We start from the raw sequence: 22,139 nt of genomic DNA, 5'->3' as shown, positions 1-22,139 counted from the left end.
CCCGCCCCGCCCCGCCCCGCGCTGGCCACGGCGCGCAGGCGCAAGGCGCACCGCCCGCCGCGAGAAGCCCAGGGGCGCCCGGGGCCCGGACGGGGGCGCGGGGGCGGGGCTAGGGCCCGGCGGACGTGGCCGCGGAATTCCGGCGGGGGGGAGGGGGGCGCGTGCGCGCGGAGGCCTGCGGGCCCGCGTCGGCGCGGCGGTGGGCGGGGCGCCGGGGAGCTGTCGGGAAGGGGTGGGGGAGGCGGCGTTCGCGGCCTCGGGAGCTCTGCCGCGGCTGGGCGTTGGCCGTGGGCCCCAGAGCCCGAGGGTAGCGCTCGCACCGTCCCGCGAGCGCGGAGGCTTCCAGGCTGGGGTGGAGGGCGAGCCGTGGGGTCCCGGACGCCCCGGCCCCAGCTGGAAGACTCCCAGCCCCGCAGAGCACTTTGCAGCCTATGGGCCTGAATGTCGACCGAAGTACAGCTCAAGCGTTTAAGTCGTGGCAGAGTTTTGTGGTTTTCATCTTTCTTAAAAGTTACCACTGCTATTAACATTTTAGCTCGGACCAAAAGGAAGGACCCGCGACTGCCCTTGGAACGTCCCCGAGGGCGGGAAGGCTCCGCGCTGAAGCGGAGATGGAAACGGACCTGCTTAACACTTGCTACCTCGCTGCGGGGGCAGCACGGGAACTCAGTTTTTGAGAACCTGTTGGATTATATAATAAGTGATCAAACCTGAGTTGTACTGAGTTCTAGGATTTTTAGGGAAAAATGAAGTCTCCCAAATGTTTGCTGTAACCAATAGGCAATAAAGAGGGACCAATACGGCAAATAGAAATGGTCATGATTGGGGCTCTGTTATAATTAGTATCTGAAGCCGAGGCTACAACCCGCCCCCCCATAATGTGCATATGCGATTGGGAGGGGTTAGGCCTTCCTCAAGTGCTTGATATGGGTTCACTGTTGCTGGATATAGAGCAATTTTAAAAAATGATCTGCTGGTTTTCTTTACCGTCTTCATTATTTTCGAGGCTAAAAGCCCACCACTTTTACGCCAATTGTAATTTACTCGAGTATAGTCAGTTACAGAAAACTAAACATTAAGTCTAAGTGAGGTAGACCGCCTCCTGGAGAACATGGGTGCACTCAAATCTGGTTTCAAATCCCAGCTCCTGAACACAGTAAATACAATAAGGACAAAAACTGGGGAGAAGTTACTTCATCTCTTTAAATTTGGGGTTATTCGTCTGTAAAATGTTTTGTGTGTGTGTGTGTTTTTTTTTAAGACTATTCATGAGAGACAAAGAGAGAGAGAGCAGAAGCAGGCTCCATGCAGGGCCTGATGTGGGACTCAATCCCAGGACTCCAGGATCACGCCCTGGGCCAAAGGCAGGCTCTAACCCTCTGAGCCATCCAGGGATCCCTGTGTTTTGTTTTTTTATTTTTTGGATTTTTAGCAAACTTCTGTTTGCATTACCAAAGGAAATGAGGCAGTTTGTTAATTTAAAAATGGTTTTTAATCCTTACCGGTTTTTATTCTACAAACTGTTTAACACTTTAGTTCATTTCTCATCTCTCTCTCTCTCTCTCTTTTTTTTAAATATATATATATCCAGGTGTTTCCTAAACTGTTCTATGGAACATTAGTCCTTTGCAAAATGTTAATAGATGCTTCATGGAAAAAATGTCCAGCATCAGTGCTGGGAACGCTGTACTTTGTGCTTATTGCAAGTTCATCTATGTAGCATTCTTGCCAAAAACATTTAGCCAGAATTTGTGAGGAGCACTCAGATAAATTCACAGTGTGATTTATTTTGACTTTTCAGTAAGGTCGAAGCATAGAGGAAATAAAAAGACCGATCTGCCATTAGGGCAACTGAACTGGATAGCATTGTGGATTGTTTTTAAGTTTTCAAAGAATCCATAGACAATTGAAGAAATTTGAACACGAGAGCAAAATAGAGATGTTATTGACTTAATTTCTCAGGTATGATAAATTGTGTTTATTACAAAAATGCTTTTGTTTTTAGGAGATATATGTTCAAATCTTTAGGGAGAGATCATGATATTTGTCTGGGAACTTCTTTCAGATAGTCCAGGCCAAAACAAAACATATATGTAAAGAGAAAACATAGCACTGTGTTAATTATGGTTCTAGGAGAAGAGTATGTCTTTCAACTCTTCTATAGGTTTGAAATTTTTAAAGATTAAAAGTCGGGGAAGAAATTGTAGCTAGCAGTTACTAGCTTTTATTTTATTTTTTTGCTAGCAATTACTTTAGGAAATAAAATATACTAATAACGCTTATTTATAGGAAAATACAAAATTCATTTATATACCGATTTTCTTATAATCTGACCTTAAGAAGTGGTGTGCCATGTATAAGAACTGTAGGAAATTGAGAAATGACCTCATTCTTAAAGGCATTATATTGAATCTACACTGAGGCTTATTCACTAGAGTAATGTTCATGTACATCGTCTAATGATCCCTGCTCTATGCCGTGTATGTTGCATCAGAATTAACAATATTAATGAACTCTTGTAATCTGTTAATAATTTTTAAAATGTTCATTTATTCCTACAAGTATTTCTTTACTGCTGTGTGCCCAGGCACTATACTAGGTTCTAGAGATAAAGCCTCCATCAATAATGTACAGATAAAGTTCCTGCCCACACACAGCTTACATTTAGGGAATAAGAAAGAACACAGAGTACAAGCAAATGTACCTATCGAATGATAAGTGCTGTGTAGAATAATAAACTAGGCTTTTGAGATTAGGGAACACCAGGTAAGGATGAGCAAATACTACTTTATACAGGGTGAACAAAGAAGACTTCACTGAGAAGGTGACATTTGAGCAGAGATCTGAAGGAGGTGAGGGAGTGGGTTGTGGATATAAGTAAAGTGTGGACTGAAGGGGATAGCATGCTTAGCATATTTCAAAAATAGCAAGGAGACCAAGGAGAATGAATGATAATAAGCAAGAGGTAGAGTTGTAGGCGATGAGGTGAGAGAAGTAGCCAAGGCCAGATCATGTAATATGCTTTCAGAGGTGTTTTCGCGCCTTTAGCTATCATCTGGGAAGCACTTGCTGTAGTGCTGGTACATGTAGGACACAGTAACTGCTAACTCTTATTGTATTCATTTTCTGTTGTGGTGGTGAGAAATTACCACAAATTTAGTGGTTTAAAAGAACGTTGATGTATTGCCTTATAACTCTGTAAGTCTGAAGTCCAACACAGGTCTCACTGGGGTAAAATCAAGGTATCAGTTGACTGCATTCCTTTCTGGACAGAATCCTCTCTAGGGAAGGCTCTGTTGCTTTGCCTTTTCCTGCTTATAGAGGCCACTTATATTCCTTAGCTTGTGGCCCCTTTCTATCTTCAAAGCCATTAACATTGGTCAAAGATTCTCCACTGTTAAGGATTCTTGTGATTAAATTGGGTACACCTGGATAATCCAGGATAATCTGTCCATATCAAGGTTCTTAACCTTAATCACATCTGCAAAATCCCTTTATCCTTATAAAATAACTCACAGATTCTGGTAATTAGGGTGTGAACATCAATGGGAGGGGCATTGCTCCTACCACAGTCCATCCTCTGGCCTCCAAAGATTCATGTCCATTCATATGCAAAATCTACTTGCCTCCTCCCTCGATCCCCCAAATTCTCAACATATTACAGCAGTCCATCTAAATTTCAAAATTCCCAACCTCATTTAAATTATGTATAGATGAGGCTCTGATAATCCATCCTGGGGAAAAATCCCTTTCCATCTATAGACCTGGGAAGCTAGAAAACATGATGTCTGCTCCCAGACAGGCCCTGGAAGAGGAGGCACGGAGAACAAGTGCAGCCGTTTCCATTCAAAAAGGGAGAAAGTGGAAGAATAAAAGTAGTCACCACCCTGAAGAATTTCAAAACCCAATCAGGCAATCTCCATTAAATTTCAAGGCCTAGGAATAATCTGTGGTTCTTGGTTCTGCTCTCTGGGCTCACAATGGCTCCACTCTGGGCACTGGGAATTACAGCATGGATATCTTTGTGTGACTATTTTTCTGCCCATCACAAACATCGTTATTAGATTTAGTATTATTTTTTACTAATCTTCATTCAGTAGTGGCTCTTTACCTCTTAAGTTTCTCCATTAGCCCCAGTCAAGAGGTTAATTACCTTTACACAAATACACAATCAATACTTGAGAAGCTCACCATTGTAATGAACTTTATTGTACATCATTTCATGGTAAGTGCAAATATCTCATCTAATTTCTCTTAGGTAGAAAAGAATGCCTCCCAATTTTATATACAGATCATATTTTCTTTATCTGCAGTTAATTTATTCTAAAATTATTGATTTCTAAAAAAAATTAAAATTATTGATTTCTTTCAGGCCCAAGGGTACCTATATTATGCTTCGTTTTATGGGATAAGCAAAGTTTTACAACGTCTAAGGTCATCACTCTTGCCCTTTAAGGACACTGGAAACTCACTTCTGCCTCCCAGCAGGTGGCAGCAAATCAATATTCGATAAGGTACTGTAAAATTATTAAAATTTTCTTGTCTCAATAAGCGTTCTGGGTGTTGTAGATTGTGGCTTTTCTTAGCTAGAAGAGCAAAAAGGCTATTGTTACATATTGTAGGATTTTTTAAAAAAATATTTTATTTATTTATTTGCAGAGACACGCAGAGAGAGAAGGAGAGAGAGAGAGACAGGCAGAGGGAGAAGCAGGCTCCACTCAGGGAGCCCGACATGGGACTCGATCCTGGATCTCCAGGATCACACCCCTGGCTGCAGACGGCGCCATACCACTGCGCCACTGGGGCTTCCCAGATTGTAGGAATTTACATCAATTTATCAACTATGTGGGAGGATGTATTTATGTGACTTATATTTAATACTTACATTAATATTGTTCTTCATTGTCTCTCACAGATCCCAAGTCCAGTTGTAATCAATTTGGAATAACAATAATGCTCATATAGTCTCTCCATAGATAAACAGTAACTCTCCCTAGCCATTATTTAGCTAATATCAATCAACACAACACAGCATTTAAAAATTTATGGGAGGGGATCCCTGCGTGGCTCAGTGGTTTAGCGCCTGCCTTTGGCCCAGGGTGCGATCCTGGAGTCCCGGGATCAAGTCCCACATCAGGTTCCCTGCATGGAGCCTGTTTCTCCCTCTGCCTGTGTCTCTGCCTCTTTCTCCCCCTATGTCTATCATGAATAAATAAATAAAATCTTAAAAAAAATAAATAAAAATTTATGGGATACAGATAAAGTGTTCTAGAGGAAATATGTATAGCTCTTTTATTCCCTTATTAAAAAAGAAAATTAATGATCTAAGTCAAGATCAGCAAAATGATCCATGGGCCAAATTTGGGGCAGAGCCTACTTTTGTACACACTACAAAGCTCTTAACAGAGCTAAAAAAAAAAAAAAAAATAGAGACAAATTACCCGTATTTGGAATGAAAGATCAGTAAAGATCCTACAGACATTAAAACACTGGTTCTCAACTGGAGGAGTTTTGCCCCCAAGAAACATTTGACAATGTCTACAGATATTTTTGGTTATCACACCTGGGGAGGCTGCTACCAGTGTCTATTGTGTAGAAGCCAGGAATGCTGTTCTGCACAGGAGAGTTCCCCACAGCAATTTTCTGGCCCCAAATATCAACAGTATTGAGGCTGGAAAATTCTAATTAAAACAATAAAAGGAAAATATTATAAATTTAAGGTAATAAAGTTTGATAACTTAGAAGAAATGAATAAATTCTTTGAAAAACAAAACTCAACCAAAACTGACTAAAGAAGAAGTAGAAAATCTTAGTAGTTGTACATCTATTACAGGATTTGAATTCATAATTAAAGAACACTTTGCAAAGGAAACTCCACGCCCAGATGCTTTCACTGGTGAATTCTATCAACACTGATACTGTCAATTTTACATAAACTCTTTGAGAAAACAGGAAGAGAGAATACTATCCCACTACTTTTATAATAACATCATAACCATGACAGAAATATTTGACAAAGACATTAAAGGGAAAAGATCGCAGGCCAATAATCACTCATGAATATAAGTGCAAAAATACTGTATAAAGGGGATCCCTGGGTGGCACAGCGGTTTAGCGCCTGCCTTTGGCCCAGGGCGCGATCCTGGAGACCCAGGATCGAATCCCACGTCGGGCTCCCGGTTCATGGAGCCTGCTTCTCCCTCTGCCTGTGTCTCTGCCTCTCTCTCTCTCTGTGTGACTATCATAAAATAAAAAAAAATAAAAAATTTAAAAAAAAATAAAAAAAATACTGTATAAAATACTAACAGGTTGACCCTAGCAATAAAGGATAAAATACAATGGCCAATTGGGGTTTTTTCCTAGCATGCAAGTTTTGCTCAACATTTAATAAGTTAAACAATGTAACTTACCGTATTAATAAAAGAAAAAATCTTACAATAATTTCAAAACACTTAGAAAAAGCATTTGGCACAATTTATTGCCAATTTATGTGGAAAACATTCACAAAACTAGAAATAAAAAAGAACTGACTTTGGGGATCCCTGAGTGGCTCAGTGGTTTAGTGCCTGCCTTCAGCCCAGGGTGTGATCCTGGAGTCCTGGGATCAAGTCCCACGTTGTGCTCCCTGCATGGAGCCTGCTTCTCCCTCTGCCTGTGTCTCTGCCTCTCTCTCTCTCTCTGTCTCTCTCATAAATAAATAAATAAATAAATAAATAAATAAATAAATAAATAAATAAATAAATAAAATCTTTAAAAAAAAACTGACTTTGTTTTATAAAGAGCACCTATGAAAGACCAATAGCTACTATCATGCTTGATGGTTAAATATTCAATCCTAGGATTAGGAAAAAGTTGAAAATGTGTGCTTTCACCACTTCTATTCAACTTTGTGTCAGAGATCTTAGATACTGCAATAGGCAAAAATAAAATTATAAAAGCTGTAAAGATTAGAAAGGAAGAACAAAACCATCTATTCACAGGGAGCTACATAGAAAGTTATTTTTATTTTACTTCATTTTTTAAAAGATTTTATTTCCTTATTCATGAGAGACACAGAGAGAGAGGGAGAGCACAGCAGAGACACAGGCAGAGAGAGAAGCAGGCTCCACGCTGGGAGCCCGATGTGGGACTCAATCCCAGGACCTTGGAGTCAAGATCTGGGCCGAAGGCGGCGCTAAACCTTTGAGACACCCAGGCTGCCCAGAAAGTTATTTTTAAAAACTATTAATTATTTGCCTTTAGGTTAATATCTGTCCATGTAGAAAATATTTGAAATCTACTAGAATGAATAATGGAAATTAGTGAGCTCAGGATAACAGATCAGTATATAGAAATCAGTATCTCTATGTATTAGCAAGCAGCAAGTAGAAAATTAGTTTTTATATATAACATTTAAAATAGCATTATAAATACCTGGGAATAAATTTAATGAAGGACATGCAAGAACTGTACTACTCTAAAATATTGCTGAAATGAAAGACCTAAATAAATGGATATGTGAGTGTGGATGGATTTCTGTCTCTTTCCTCCTATTCATGCACACAGAGCATACACCAAGAAAGACCACATTCTGGGCTATAAAACAGGCTCAATTAATTTGTAAGGATTGAAATCATGCAAAATATGTTTTCTGACCACAATAAAATTAAAATAGATGTCAATAATAAGTTTCTGGAAAATCTCCAAATCTCAGTAATCAAAGGCATAGATTTTCTGAACTGCTGGCCACAGGAATTCCAGCTGACACTGAAGACATGTTTCTTCTCTCCACAGCCAGTTGAATCATACAGGAATTGATTGTGGACATATTAGCACCACATTCTAACCAACTGCACTAACCTGGCACTCCCCTGAGCGTGGGGTATGCTGTGAGCAACTGTAGACGGCTGTTATATACTTGAATATTGCACTGGAACAGAGTTATAGCATATTTAAAATTCATGAGATCATTCCCATTTTTTGCTTTCTTTCCCTCACAGCCTGAAAAAACTGATGAAAAATCTGGGAACAAGACTGTGGGTGTAGTTGACAAAACAGAAAATCTGTTCCTGGACAGCTTTTGATGAATTTAATAAGTGAAAAGATAATGAACCTAGACTACATTTGCATAATGGCATAACAAAAATTCATTGAATGATGCTAACTCTCTGGGGAAACTACACTTTGGAAACTGAATATAAGATTCTGATCCTGGCAAGACTATCCATTCTGTCTAATGATGTACATGGCTTTCAAGGGGAGGGAGGGATACCCCACATGCTTTATTCTCACTGATCTTAAATATCTTTTCATCCTATTTTTCTGGAAATAGTTACAATTCATTTTCTAACAGAAAAAGTTCCAGCATCCAGATTCATCCTAAATGTATCTCTTTCAGGAATTTATAAAAGTATACATTTCTCTTTAGTAGACCTTCAGAGGATTTGGGGCTATAAATCATGTTTAATATTAAAAGGTTTTTTCCATCCTTTGAAAGAATTTTAGGTTACCTCCCGCCCCATAATTATTGATTTTTTCTGTCAATTATGGTTAATTTAACCAGATAATTTTCAAATTTCACTTTGTAAGAATAGTTTAGAAGATCTTTCTTACCAGAAGTTTCCTTCCTTTTTTTCTAAAAATATATCTTTATTTAACTGTTCTTTCAATATCTACCTTTTGCAGTTTTTAACTTCATGCTACTTCTGATCATTCTGAAATAATTATACCATTTTGGTAATTTGTTATACTATTTTGGCATACATTTCTAAAATCTCATGGGAAGTTTTCTTTTCTAATACTCTTTCTATTCTAGGATTGAACACAAAAAAACAAATGTGATGGTTTGTTAATAGCTAATCATAACTGATATTTTTTTTCATAACTGATATTATTGAGCCTTTTTATGGCCATTATGCTGTTATCATAATACTAATTGTTCCTCCCAACATTCCTATGAGATAGATACCACTGGTGTCCACATACTTATCAGGAAACGGAGACTCAAGGAGATTAACCAAAGTGCCCAAGATCGTATCATAATGAGTAAGAAACCCAGGGCTTGAGTTCTTATAATTGACTACAGTCTCCACATAATTAATCATTGGTGTTTACTAGGTCTAATTTTGCTGTGCATTAACTAAAGTCATAGGATTGTTTCAGATCCCCCAACTATTATGACTCTCCAATTTCAGTGCTCTCTCTATAAAATGTGCTGTAATGGTACCCTGTCTTCCTCTATGTGGCAGGTTTTCTAATGTTATACACAATTCCACCACATGATGGTGCCAATGAAGTGAGAAGCCTTGTGCTGCCGGTAATTGACAGAGGCTCAGACCTAAATACAAATGTCAACAGAAAATAATTAAAGGTGTTAAAAAATAAGATTTAAAAAAAAATCGGCCACAAAGAATTACAGTCTAGAATATCTCTTTAAAACATAAGGAATGAAAAGATCATAACTATAAAAAGGCTAAGAGTAACTGACTCATAAAAGTTAAAAATAAAGATAAAAGATGAGCCTTTGTATTCATAAAGAAGTATGTGGGACAGATGTCAGAGACTTCCCACAGGAAGGAAAACACCAAAGGAAATGAATTAAATGAGAGCAGGTGACTTACAAAAGAAAAAAGAAAAGAAAAGAAAAAAAGAGACCAGCTGTATAGTGATGCAGCTCCAGGGTCAAATGGATAAGTGTTCCAGTAAGATTCCACAGTAAGTGCAAATGCGGTAGCAAAAGCCAGTGAGTAAGGATTTTAGAGAACCTTTTAATAGACATCACTATTTCTTTCTCTAGCCAAGATAAGTATTACTATTTTTTTCTCTGCAATATCAAAGATACAACTTACTGTGGAAGGAAGAAGCATTATTTTTCAGAAATTTATTGAAGCAAATCTGTATACATCCTGTTAATTACAGCTATTCCAGTGATGCTATATGTGATCTCTGGACAATCAGCATCACTTGAAGTTGTTATAAGTGCAAATTCTTCGGCTGCATCCCAGACTGAATCTGAAACTCTGGGCACGGGGCTCTCCCAGTGCTTCTGATGCACCCAAAAGATTGAAGTCCAGCTGTATCACTTAAGAAAAACAAAGAAAAGAAGAAATCCATCAAAGTATTATTCATACAGAGATATTGAAAATTATAACATTAAAAGAATATTAAGTAAATAATGAAATGTTATCAGGGCATTTAAGCAATTCTGATAGTTTTTAATAATGAAAAATAAATATAATAGTGGAAAATTCAGTATACAAATAGTGGAAAATTCAAAATACAAAATTGATCTCAATTATGTAAAAATAGTTCTGGAAAAAATAGAAGGAAACAAGCAAGACCAGTTAACAAGGGTTGCCTTGGAGTGATAGGATTATATGCATCTTTCTTTCTGCTTCTTTATACTACAGATGCTGTTTTCAAAATTTCTATGAGAAGCCATTTTACAAAAAAACCCAATCCTATCAATATAATGATTTAAACAACTTTAAAAAACCTTAGACTTTCCAAAGTCAAAATACTATTTACAGATTATATTCTTGCCCATTTGTTTCTCTATATATGGTTAATTAGGGAAAAGTTGACATAGCGACAGCCTAAAGCATAAAGAAGAAATGTACTTATGTTGCTTACTGGAGAGACAACACACAGAAAGATCATAGAGTTGATGTATTCAGTGTTGAAAGTGGTACAGGAAGTAAAAATTTGAGAGAGAAAATAATCCTTTTACATACACTAACCAAGAGCTTTACTCTTTTAAGTATCATTACTTAAAGTATTAAGCATTCTAAAGTAATGTAAAGGAAAATGTCTTCAAATTTAAGAGAACAGGTTTAAACATCTTACTCCCAAAAAGCTGCTTATTTTGTCCCTATGTCATCTGAATTAATGGCCTGACAAATCAAGTAGGGGGAAAAAAATCCCTCATATGACTATAATTTTAAAGATTAATATCTATGTGTATAAATATCTTGAATGCTAGACCCTACATATGATTCTTTTTTTTGACAAGCACTTGTAAAATATATGTTGAAATTGATAAATATATTAGGCCACAAAAACTCAGTAAATTTCATTTATTTATTTATATTTTTTTAGTAAATTTTTTTTTAAATCTGAAACTAAACAGGCCACACTCTCTAAAAAATAATAAAATACAATCAAAATCAATAATAAATGATCAAACAAGAGGGGGAAGAAAGGAATTGTTTGAAAATGGAGGAGGTAAATGATTCCAAATAAGTCTTAGGGCAAAAAGGAAATCAAAACTACAAACCTTCAGAAAAGGAGCATGTGAACAATAGAACTAATGGGATGCATCCAAAGTTGAAGTCAAAATGACATTTATTAATTAAATATTCTCATTACTCATTACTTAAAAAAGAAAACTTGAGGTACTCAACTCAATAAGTTAGGAAGAATTTTTTAAAAAAATAATAAGAAAGCAAATAAAAATAAAAACAGAAATTAAATAACTATGAAATAAGAACTATTAGACATATAAGTGGACCAAGTTGTTTCGTTGGAGGAAAAGTACTATAAAAATGTCCTGGGAATTTCTTATTAAACCCCCCCCCCACACACACACACACACTAATACATTAAGAATGAGGAAGGGGATAGAAACACAAGTTGAACATACTTTTTTAAATTATAAAATAAGACCTACCTTTCTAATCATATGGCAGGCTACACTATACAGGCCAACCCTCCCAGCTGGAAGGAAGGACAACTTAAAATAGTGAGTTACACAAAAAGTAAGTTCTTAAAAGCAACACAGATCTGATGAGACTGTAAGGAATTTCTGGGCCAAAATCAAAATAGAGAAGGACCCCTCAGATGTTAGCAGAGCACTTCAGTTGCTTTCCCCTTAAGAGCATTTGCTAAATTAAGCAAACTTCCACTTTATTTATTTATTTTAAATGTTTTATTTATTTAGCCATGAGAGACACACAGAGAGAGAGAGAGAGAGGCAGAGACAGAAGCAGGCTCCCTACTGGGAGCCCGATGTGAGACTTGATCTGGTAACCCCTGGATCATGCCCTGAGCCAAAGGCAGGGCCCAAAAGCTGAGCCACTCAGGCATCCCAAAAACTTTCACTTTAGTGACCTTGTAGAGTGTGGACAACAGAAATCAAAGCCCAGGTGAAGATCTAAAAGGAAACCCTTTAAAGTCAAGATACCCAAGGATATTCCCTCAATCTAAGGACGAATCAAAAGTTAACCTACCCCAGTTGTGCAGGAAGGTTGCCTGAGCTCTAAGCAGAGCAGGGATGGGAAATAAAAACCATCCCTGAGATGTTTTAACCAGATGAATGCTTCAGGAGCTTGCAAATCATAGTATATCACCAAGATGGTTCCAAAACCTTTAAGCTGTTTTTCAATTGATAGTGTTCTGTACCAGGCAGAGACAAAGATATCAGCATTCTAGGCCTGTAGGAATCCTTAAAAATAATTTTCCAAGGGAAAACAAAAAGCAGGTCACAGTCAAAAGTAACCAAGTGCCACAGGGAAATCACCAAGAAGAAAAACCAGAAGAAACAACAAACTGCAGAAACAAAAAACATATATTGAATTTAGCTATTCAAATTTTTCAGGGACAGATAATACAATTACTATGCTTACTTACTATGTTTTAAAAAATAAAAAACAAGCTTAAAATATTTTTGGAGAACAGGAAACTATAAAATATAAGCTAGCATGTTTGCAAGAGAACAAAACAGAACTTGTAAAAATAAAAAATAATTAAAATAAAAAACTCAATGGAGATTTAACAACATAAAGAAATAGTTGAAAAAAGAGTTAATGCATTTGAAGATAGGTAAGAAGAAATCATTCCTAATGCAGAGATACAAAGAGGTGTTAAGTATGAACAAGAGTTTATGTAACATGGAGCTTAGAGTAGTAAAGTCTACTACACATCTAATAATAGTTCCAATTAAAGAGGAAAGAAAAAGAGATGAGGCATAGATAATGGCTGAGAATTTTCCAGAAGTACCCAAAACACTAAAAATAAACCTCCACCTGGAAACACAGTGTAACTGTAGAAAGCAAAACTTAAGATTTTAAAGGAAGCCAGAAGGAAAAAAAAAAAAGGACATTATATTCAAAAGATTTTCAGTTAGATTGACAGCAAATGATGAAAGCCAGTAGATAGTGAAATATCTTTAATATGTTGAAAGAAAGTCACTGCTAATCTAAAATCATACATCCAGTAAACATTTTTAAACAAAAAATATAGGTTACCACCAGTGCAAAAATCCCAAAAAAGAAATTACAAGATACAACTTTGACTGAAGGAAAATGATCTGAAAGGAAGAGTCTGATAGGCAAAAGGAAATAAAGGGCAGAGGAAAGGCCAAATGGTATGAGTAAATGTGAACAAGTATTGCACGTTTCAAACAAAAAATAATAGTGTTTAGTGGAATGAAAAATTACTTAGACTTAAAATCTATTAAAATAATGAAATGTTATTTGGGCACAAAAAGTAAATGGATTTAAAAGTGTTGTAGGTCCTGGTAGATAAATATATTAACTTTAGGTTCCAATAAAATTAAGTATTCATATTGTAATTTCTATGTAAACACTAAAAGGAATGGGGGAAACTGAAGTGATAAAAATGACTCAATCAACCCAAAGGAAGACCTAAATGTAGAGAAAAAGGAAACAGAAGAAATAAATGCAAAGCACAAAATAAAATGGTAATTTATGGGTCACCTGGGTGGCTCAGTGGTTGAGCATCTACTTTTGGCTCAGGTCGTGATCCTGGGGTCCTGGGATCGAGTCCCACATCAGGCTCCCTGTGGGAAGCCTGCTTCTCCCTCTGCCTGTGTCTCTGCCTCTCTCCTCGTGTCTCTCATGAATAAACAAATACAATCTTTTTTAAAAAATGGTAGTTTATAATGATCTATACAGATATACCCCTTATCTAGTAGCAATTACATTTAATGTAAATGGATTAAATACTTAAAAGACAGATTGTGTGACTGGATTTTTAAAGATCAATACTTTTTACAAGGGGCACATCTAAAACATAAGAATACGAAAGTGCTGAAAGTAGGAAAATTGGCAAAATTCGAATAAGTTGTATAATTAGTTTTTACTATTATATAAATATTAATTTCCTGGTTTTGATAATAGTACTATGATTATTTACAATGCTATAATTAGGGAAATTTTAGTGAATGGTATATGGGAACTCTCTTTATCATTTTTGCAACTTTTTTTTTTTTTTTTTTTTTTGAGGATGGGGACAAGATCGGAGAGGGGCCAAGGTTGAGAGGGAGAGAATCTTAATAGGTTCCACACCCAGGGAGGAACCTGACTCAGGGCTCAATCTCATGAAATTGAGATCATGACCTAGGCTGAAATCAAGAGTCAAACACTTAAGTGACTGAGCCACCCAGCTGCCCCATTTTTGCAACTTTTCTAACAGTTTACAATTATTTCAAAATAAAGTTGTACATATGCAAGTCTTATGATGCAGTCATGCCACTCCCAGGTATATACCATAAAGAAGTGTTGGCAGTCATGTCCCGGGAGAAATATGTAAGAATGTTCAGGGGCGCCTAAGTGGCCCAGTTGATTAAGTGTCTGACTCTTGATTTCTTCTCAGGTCATGATTTCAGGCTCAGGAGTTCAAGCCCTATGTCGACCTCTGCTACTCGGCATGGTGTCTGGTTGAGATTCTCTCTCTCTCTCCCTCTGCCCCTCCTGTTTGTGCTCTCTCTCATAAATAAATAAATAAATAAATATTCAAAAAGAATGTTCACAGAAGCATTATGCCCTAATATAGAAAGAAATGAATATGAATGTCCATTAACAGTAGGATAAAAAGTGATATTTTCAAACAAATAAACTGCTACATGGATGAATACTAGGGAGTCACAACAACAAAATATTCAGGGAAAGAATTTAGACACAGAATTTTTATGCTATATGATTCCATTTAAAGTTCAAAAATAAGCAAATTACAATGTTTATGGATACATACCTGGGTGAGGAAACCAAGGGGAAAAAATAGAAAAGTGATTATTTTTCAAGTCACTATCATGGTTACCTGAAGTTGGAGGCGCTTGTGTTTGGGGAGAGGAATGAGGGAGCTAAGCGAAGGTATGGGAAGCTCGGTACCTCTGCCCCGCACTCCGTGTATCTCCTCATCAGGCTGCTCGTTCGTACCCTGTATTGTATCTGTAATGGACTGGCAGGCTGAGTGCTTCCCCGGGTTCTGCCAGCCGCTCTAGCAAATTAAAAGGACCGAAGGAGGAGGTGGCCAGAACCTCCAGTCTGTAGCCAGTGGGTCACAAGCATGTTACCAGCCTGGGACTCACTGGCCACTGGCATCTGGACTGGGGCACAGGATAGTCTCACAGAACTAGACCCTTAACCTGTGGCATCTGATGCTGCCTCCAGGTAGACAGTGTCAGACTTGTTTTGTGTGGTGTTCCCCGCAATCCACACTGGAACTGGGTCTGGGGAACCCAAAAAGAATTGACTTCATTAGAAGCAGGAGGACACAACTCTGAAAGTATAGAGAGGAGATGAATTGATTCAGGACCCCAGGACAGGAGAACATCTGATGCGTTTACCCAGTTTTGCTGTTGTCATCTGACTCAGAGAAGTCTTTTCTAAAGAAACTCTAATAGTGGATAAACAGCTTTGTTCCAAAGAAGTTTTAAGCAAAGAAAAATTAGGGTTGCCAGATTTAGTAAATAAAAATACTGTGTCTAATGCAATATTCCAAATACTAAAAATGTTTTTATTGTTTATCTGAAATTCAAACTTGTCTAAGCATCCTCTATTTTATCTGGCAATCTAACCTAAACCTAAATGCATTTCAGACTTCTAGAAGTTTAATGGTTAAATTACCACAATTATCTTAGAGCAGTGGTTCTTAACTTTAATGACAGATTACAATCAACTAGGGAGCTAGGATCTCAGGGGTGGGAATGGGGCATCAGTATTTTCACAATCAACCCCCACCCCCCACCCCTCTCCCAAGCAGGGAATCCTAATGTGCAAGGTATAGAAAAACTGGATCAATGTTTTCAAATGTTTGAGTATTCTCCAGTTTATACAAAATGCCATAAAATGAAAAATCAAACTTCCACAATAGTTACCATAATCTAATTTAATGTCTTTAAATACATTGTCCTAACTTGACAGTAGTATGTGCAATTTAGCTGACATTACCCCATCACTTTACAGGCAGCCTGTTTTTTTACTACATTTCTCTGGAAACATTCAAGCTTCCTTTCCTCTCTTTCAGGAGAAAAATTGCTAAAGGTGATGGTATAAAAACAAGCAAGGGCTCTTTCTTAAACTGAAATGAAAAGCAATTCAATGTATTTTTTAAATTGTATTTGGTGATGGACTTTTATTTCAAAGTAGAAGGAAATAAATTTTTAAAAAACAGATTATATTAAAGTATGAGAATTGCCTTGAAGCATAATTCAATATTTATCAAATTGTTTGTGTATTTCTGCTGAACTTGGAAAGAGTAGCTTTGGTCTCAGAAGACTAATATTAAACTGTCTATATCTTTAGTTCCCTTTACACCAGATTCAATGTGCTTATTTTGTTTCTTTTCAATTTCACAAAAAAGGGAGACAAGACCAAACTGCTGAATGTTTTTTTTTAATCTCATACACTATTTCAACTTGTTAGAATAAATAAGAAATGTCTGTTTATTTAATTAAAAGACTTCCTTTGGCTGTTAGCCCGTCTTCCTACTGATAGTGAAGGTAACTCTACTTAAAAAAGGATCAAAAGTTGCAGGTACAATTTCCCCTACATTTTCTAGTCTGTTCTGACAGTTCTTAGTAGTATCAGCCAATTTCTAAAATGGTTTATTCTGAGACTTGAAATAACCATTTCCTACCTCACATTTTAAATCATTATTTCTTCCCTAGGGATTATTGATGGAGTGCCTCCAAAATATCTCATGATTTTTGATTAATGAAAATTCCTGATTGGAAAGAGAAGTTACCCTAAAGCCAGGAGTCTCATAGGAAAAGCCTGCTGGTCACCCCAACATGGGTAGCGGGGTACACCACCTGTGGTCGACTGCTCCACTTCACCCAAGGCCAAACTTCAGCCTGGCAGACTCACATGTGATTTATGATCTCTCAGGTAAAGACTCATTGTAAGCACACTCATGAACACTAATGTGTGTGACCAGAATTCCAATTTATTGATTGGTCATAAAAATATAACATTTAGTTGTCAATAATTTTACAGGCCAATTTCCACTTGAGGCCAAATTTCAATCACAAGAGGAGTCAGATGATCTTAGTACTAGCGTTATTGATCTATAATACCTAGTACACCAGTTTCGTTTTAGGGTTTTATCTCCTACACTGCTGATCACCAGTTTTGACTGATATATAGGGTTTTTTTTACACATATATCTAAATATTCCGTCAGATGACAGTAGAGTGTTGTTAGGTAAGAGTACTTTTCTTTATCCCCATGGAGATCTTGTGTTATTAGCGAAATGATGCTTCATAAGCTTTTCTAATGGCTCACTCCAGAGTTTAGTCATATTTTTCTCTTTTCATATTCTGAGTAGCATCTTGACCCTGAATAAAAGCTTCATGAAAAGCTCATTCACAAGTACACCTCCAGAGTCTAGAACAGTGCCCATAAGGCAGTTAAGCACTAATAATAATAGTAATAGAGCGAAGGAACAAGCTAGCCTGTATTTAGTTATTTCTACAATACACAAATGTTATCAGGAAAAAGAACATGTCCTAAGTACCCATGGATTATTCCTCTTTGAGGATCTCAAAGGAAATAGCTCACACAGCACTTGCCTTTGACCCATCAGTTTCAATTAGACCTTGCCGTTCTCACCCACCTACTTTATTATTCTCTCTCATCTTTTTTCGTTTTCCTTCAGCACTTACCACAGTTGGTAGCTTGCAATTTATTTGTGTTTATTTATGTAAAGTCTCAATCAGAAGCTCTGGAAGATAAAGACTGTATGTTTTATATATAGTCTCTATCTACAGTCTACCTTTATGCTTTATGTGCTTCATGATATTTAACAAATATCGTTGATCTATCTTGTAGTTGTAGGAAGAATAACAAATGACTTGGGGATTTTGGATATCAGGCTAGTTGGATGATGAGCTATTTCTGCAGGTAGCCATCCCAACACCTCAAAATCATACCCCATAGGAAAATGCTGCCCATAGGCAAACCACGGATCATTGGTGTTCCTGGCTATCTATAGAAGGACAGAGCAAGGAAACAATTTCATGTTCATTTTGTAAATTTGGAAGTTAAGAATAATTTATTATATTTTATAGAAATCTATTTGCATACTTAATAATTATTGTGTTCCTAAAAAGTTGCTCATCCCAGCTAATATTCCATTCATGGTGAACTTTGCCTTGACTATTGAATTTTATACATCTAAGTGTGCTATTTACATCTGCTAATTTTACATTTTGATTGCATGTCATGATAGCCAATTCACAGGAATAAATCAAGTGCTTAAAGGTAGCTAAGTGTAAAAGTAGTGTTGCAACGATAACATAAACATAATAGAACCCTATAAATGTAAGGTGAACACGAGCCCAATGCAAATATCAATGTGAAACTGTATGCTAGAACAAGTGAATCTTGATGAATATGTGAAAATTGGATTTTATCAGACCAGCAATCAATTTGCCTCTAGTTTCTATTGCATTGTCTGTTACAAAACTTTGTTAAAGAATGGCAAGAAGCCACAGAAGCTTTTGCATTGCTTTCAAAGTACCGTGACCTTTCTGATAAACCAATTGAGTTTTTCCTGAACAAGCACAAAATAATGCTTTCTAATATGAAATTGATAAATTTTGTCATTTAAAGGTGAAGAGACCCAAACAAAAGAAACATTATTCAAAATTGTACACCAAAACCCCAAAACCAAAGAAGCGAATCACACTGTTGCTAAAAAGTTTATAAATCCAATTGTAAGGCTAATGATAATAATTACCATGCCCAGGAAGAAATTTAAATTAGCTACTGGGAATTTCATAATCAAAGAGGGCCATTGTACATCATGTAATATTAATGGCATATAGCACAGAAGGGCAATGTCTATCATGAGTGCCTGCTAGCCGACATTTGGCTTACATTTGGAAAGAATCACAGATGTGCAGAATATCAATCAACACTTGGCAGAAATGTGCAGAAATGTAGAAAAGGGAGGTGCTCAGGGACTTACTGGTGAGTTTAGTGCTCCACTCTCGTGCCAGAGGAGATATTTCATGTAGTTGGCGATTTTTTGTGCCATGATGCAGGCTGGAAAGACACCCACAGCACCAGTAATGTTTTCAACAAGGAAGTGTTTGCCTATTTGGATAAATTGTCCCTTTACCTATTGCTTCATCTCACAACATAGTTGGCAAACATAGTTAATGTGTTCAAACCGTGGTCACTGAGTGTTTACCTTTTAAGCATGCTTTGTGAAGAAACTGGCAGTGAGTACAAGCCTTCCTTTCCACACAGAAGTAAACTGTTTATCAAGGTCAAAGTGTTTAGACAAGCTTTTGAAATCAGGGATGAGATAAAAGCATTTCTTCGTGACACTAGAAATGGCAATTTTAAAAAAAAAGTAGTTTCTTCAAGTGGCACATTTCAATGATATATTCTGTTTTTTAATAGCCTCAGGGTATCACGCTAGAGTGGGAGTTTTGTCATTTTAAATGTTGTCACTATAAGTATTTCTTAAGCCAAACTATGGTATAAATATTTTAATCAACAACTTGATCTTAAAACTTGATTTTTTCATTCATTGGGGAAATCCAAGACAGTATGGGACATCCTTATATGTCATGTTCTCCAAAAATAAGATAAATAAAAGAAAGCAATCCAAATACACTTTTCCCAAACTAGAAAAACACTTTTTAGAGACAAATAAAATCCAAGTGGAGTAGGATTCCATTTACCATCATCTCTGAGGTTGAAACAAAACATTCCAAGTATTAAGTATGGTATGTTCTTTTATTCTAGTGCCTGACTAATTGCCAAGAGAGAAATCAGAACAACTTTCTGGGTGTATGTTTGAGCCATATATTTAGGATTATCAGATGAAGATCCTGAACAATTTTGCCAATTCTGATAACCAATAATTATGGTTAGAACTTCTATTTCAGTAGAAATAGAGTAAGAAAAGACACTGACTCAAGCCTTCCATCTTTTAGAGAACTACAAAAGCCTTGGTAAAAGATTACAAACAGTATCATCTTTTTTCACTGATATAAGATACTTACTACTAATTGAACACTTTTGTTTTAAATGAACCTTGGCAACATACTAAGTGAAATAAAGCCAGATGCAAAAGGACAAATATTGTATGGTTCCACTTATATGAAGTACCTAGAATAATCAAATTCATAGAGACAGAAAATAAAATAGAAGTTATCAGGGACTTGGGAGGCAAAGACGGGCAATGGGAAGTTGGTGAGTACAGAGTTTCTGTTTGGAGTGATCAAAAAGTTCTAGAAATGGATAGTGCTGATGGTTGCATAACAGTGCAAATGTTCTTAATGCCACTGAATTAATTAAACACTTAAAAGTGATCAAAATGATAAATAATACTGTATTTCACCAAAGTAAAAAACTGTTTTATTGCTATTTTAAAATTATAATGAAAACATATTTCAATATTCTCCAAATTGTTAGTCTTATGTGTGCCAACATCCAGCAAGGGATCTGTGCATGCTGAAAGCCAGCTCTGGAAATTTGTCTTATTAGGGACATTCAAAGCATCATTTCTACAGGATGGAGGATGTGAGAACCCACTGGAAATGACCAAGAAGAGGCCTTATGGAGTTAAGGCCAGCAAGTAAAGTTGGAGGTTCTGTGGTTTGTTGCAGGAGAATACACTCTCTTCTTATTGGGGAGATAAAGAGAAATTTAGCATTTGGGTTTCTTCCCACTGAGGACAACTCTGTCCACTGTCAGGCAACAAAACACATTCGTTGCTGTTTGTTTGATAGTTCTGTATTTATTTTGCATTTTAACTCATTAGGCATGTTAAACTGAAAACCTTTGGTTGTGGAGTTTCTTCTTAGGCAAAGTAATCAAAATAAGAGGCCTTTGGGACTTCAAACGAAGAAGCAGTTCTCTTTGAGCTTTGAGCTTTACTAAAGGACAGTATTTCCTGAAGGGGGTCATGGAATATTCATAAGTGTTCCATGAAAAGAGTATTTGTGGTAAGTAAGCAATTGCTGCCATAGGTTTCTTCACTGCAGAACTTCTTATTGCCAAAGTACATTTTGAGACAATGCTGCTGACATTGCCATACGTATTAAAATAGACCTCCTTTTTATTTTTCTTTTCTTTTTTTTTTTAATTTTTATTTATTTATGATAGTCACACACACAGAGAGAGGCAGAGACATAGGCAGAGGGAGAAGCAGGCTCCATGCACCGGAAGCCCAACGTGGGATTCGATCCCGGGTCTCCAGGATCGCGCCCTGGGCCAAAGGCAGGTGCTAAACCGCTGCGCCACCCAGGGATCCCTCCTTTTTATTTTTCATGCAGCATTTTGTGGGCCCTGTGATCTGGGAAGCACACTTTGGGAAAGGCCAGCCCTATACAATTGTGATATTGTAATTTATAATAAGAAATACATATGTGGTCTTCATCCCCATTTCTGGCACAGAGCTTCTAAAATCCTTGGCATTTCCTAAGTGTTAAGAGCAATAAAAGTGTGTTGATATGCGTAACAAATTGCTTTCAACCTTATCTGAGTTTATGTTAAGGGGGTGACTTTTGGAAAGTACCAAAGACTGGGGGCTAGTGGCCAGAGGAACCAACCAGTTGAGAAGAGGGTTGATACTTCTGGTTCCATCCCACTGCCTTCGAGATGGGAGAGGAGCTGGAGATTGAATTAATTGCCAATGGCCCATGATTTAAATCAATCTGTGTTTTGTCTGTAGGATGAAACCTTCATAAAAACCCCAAAAAGATAGGGTTGGGAGTTTCTGGGTTGCTGAACATGTGCAGGTGCTGAGAGAAAGGCCTGTTCGCTGAGCATGGGAGCTCTGCCCTTCCCCCACACCTTGCCCTGTGCATCTTTCCATCTGGTCCTGAGTTATATTCTTTGGTAGTAAACCAGTGATTTGGTAAGTAAACTGTTTCTCTGAGTGCCGTGAGCTGCTCTTGC

At 37.2% G+C, this 22,139-nt stretch overlaps 1 long non-coding RNA gene across 1 annotated transcript; it reads right to left on the bottom strand.

The window, feature by feature from the left end:
* Positions 1–9,844: 9,844 nt before the first annotated feature.
* Positions 9,845–19,314, bottom strand: LOC140603026 (uncharacterized). Its single transcript, XR_012006054.1, has 2 exons — positions 19,192–19,314; positions 9,845–10,060 (listed from the first exon to the last, which is right to left on the bottom strand). It is a non-coding gene; the product is annotated as an uncharacterized lncRNA (long non-coding RNA).
* Between the last annotated feature and the right edge of the window lie 2,825 nt (positions 19,315–22,139).

Source organism: Canis lupus, chromosome 13 (assembly GCF_048164855.1).
Source record: "Canis lupus baileyi chromosome 13, mCanLup2.hap1, whole genome shotgun sequence".
In the NCBI taxonomy this organism is placed as follows: domain Eukaryota; kingdom Metazoa; phylum Chordata; class Mammalia; order Carnivora; family Canidae; genus Canis; species Canis lupus.
The sequence above is the reverse complement of the archived record's forward strand: the minus strand, read 5'-3'. Positions and strand labels throughout refer to the sequence as shown.